This window comes from Amphiprion ocellaris, chromosome 8, assembly GCF_022539595.1.
Source record: "Amphiprion ocellaris isolate individual 3 ecotype Okinawa chromosome 8, ASM2253959v1, whole genome shotgun sequence".
Classification (NCBI taxonomy): Eukaryota; Metazoa; Chordata; class Actinopteri; family Pomacentridae; genus Amphiprion; species Amphiprion ocellaris.
This window is the reverse complement of record NC_072773.1, coordinates 35,005,945-35,008,005: the sequence shown is the minus strand read 5'-3', so window position 1 is coordinate 35,008,005 and position 2,061 is coordinate 35,005,945.

The window sequence follows — 2,061 nt, the reverse complement described above, 5'->3', positions numbered from 1 at the left end:
CATCTAGAGTAACTTATGTTTAATTATATAGGTATTGGGCTAATTTTTTTGTCTTTTTTTCTCACTTTTGTCGTTTTGTGTCTCATTTTAGTAATATTTTGTCTTGTTTTTGTTGTTTTTTTTCATTTTTTTCCTAGTTTTTGTTTTGTTTTGCCTTTTTGACTCACTTGTGTTTTTTGTCGTCACTTTTTTGCTTTATTTCATGTTGTTTGTCTAATTTTTTTTGTCTTTTCTCGCTTTTGTCGTTTTGTGTCTTGTTTTTGTTGTTTTTTTGTCAGATTTTTCTCATTTTGTTTCTAGCTCTAGTCATTATGTGTTTCCATTTTTACTTGCTTGTGTTTTTTGTCTAATTTTTTTCATTTTATGCTTTGCTTTATTCGTTGTTTTGTGTATTGTTTTGGTCTTTTTTTTCTCACTTGTGTTGTCTACTTTTTTGCATAATTTCTCCATTGTTTTTGTCACTTTGTAACTTTTTGTCTAGGTTTTTGTCACTTTTTTGCTTTATTTCATGTCGTTTGTCTAATTTTTTTGTCTTTTCTCGCTTTTGTCGTTTTGTGTCTCGTTTTTGTTGTTTTTTGTCAGATTTTTCTCATTTTGTTTCTAATTTTTGTCATGTGTTTCCTTTTTGACTCGCTTGTGTTTTTTGTCTTATTTTTGTCATTTTATGCTTTGCTTTATTTGCTGTGTATTGTTTTTGTCTTTTTTTGTCTCACTTGTATTGTACTTTTTTGCGTCATTTGTCCATTTTTTGTCACTTTGTAACTTTTTTGTCTAATTTTTTGTCTTTTTTCTCACTTTTGTCATTTTGTGTCTTGTTTTTATATTTTGTCTTGTTTCTGTTGTTTTTTTTGTCAAAGTGTCAATGTAAGAATTATTAGGAGAAATAAAACCAATTTTCGACATTTAATTGAATTAGAATCCACGTGAGATAAAGATACAAAGAAAAAGAATCATTTTCATTTCTCTTATCTGAGTGAGATGCACAGACTGAAATACCTCAGAAATATGAGCTCATATCTGCAGCTAGAACCTTTGAGAAACATCTAAAAAGTATTGAAGCAATTTCAAGCCCACCTCGTGTTCAAACGGAAGCCATTAGCTGCTTCTTCAAAGCCTGTTTTCTCTTTTAGAAATCCACCCTGAAAGAATCTGAGAAGTTTAAGCCCAAACTTTTCAGCATAGAAACAGCTTGTAGCTCATGTTCATGGTTTATTTTCCGTATTAATAGTATATACAGTGGGTTATATTGTACATAGCTTTCACACATAAGCAGATTAAGTAGTTTGTGCTTTAAGAAAATCCCCCTTGTGCATCATCTATGTACACTATGGCTCACACACGAGGATTTCCCTTTAAATGCTATTATATTGCACTGCATTTATTCATTACAGCGGCTTAAAGAATTACTCTGATCAACCTTTTTAAGTTCATATATGAGCTCACATGAGTCTTGTTTCCCTGGGCAGACAGAAAATCCTGTCTTTCAGATTCCTACATAAATGTAAAGGTTTCTCTGTGATGCGAAGTGAAGATGGTGAAGGCAGGAGGCCCTTTTATAGCTGCAGCCTCTCATGGAGAGAAATTATTCCAACCACTTCAGATCTCTCACCATAATCCGTCCCTGCTGCTATTTTTTCGCCTGTGTGACAGTGGAGCTCCTGCAGGGATGTTGGGACCAAAACAACTGCCTGGAGCCATGTGGCATAAAACACATGTTGGATGTTTCAACAAGTGCATCTCGTATAATTAGAATATGCTGGAAAAGATTCAAGATTTTTCATCCAACATTGCTCAAAGAAAACTATATGTATTGTAAACCTTTAACTGAAAATATGTCAAGCCTTTATTTGTTTTATCTTCGATGATAACAGCATCCAGCTCATGAAACCCCTCAAAAAAAATCTCTCAGAATAATTCTGTAATTCAAGCAAAAGGAGCCCTAATCGAGTATCGACAGCGTACATGAACATACTTTTCAGAGTTTTGATATTTCTGCATCACAAATCCATTTTTAATCGATCTTTGCTGATCCTTTGAAGTATTCTAATATTCTGAGATATA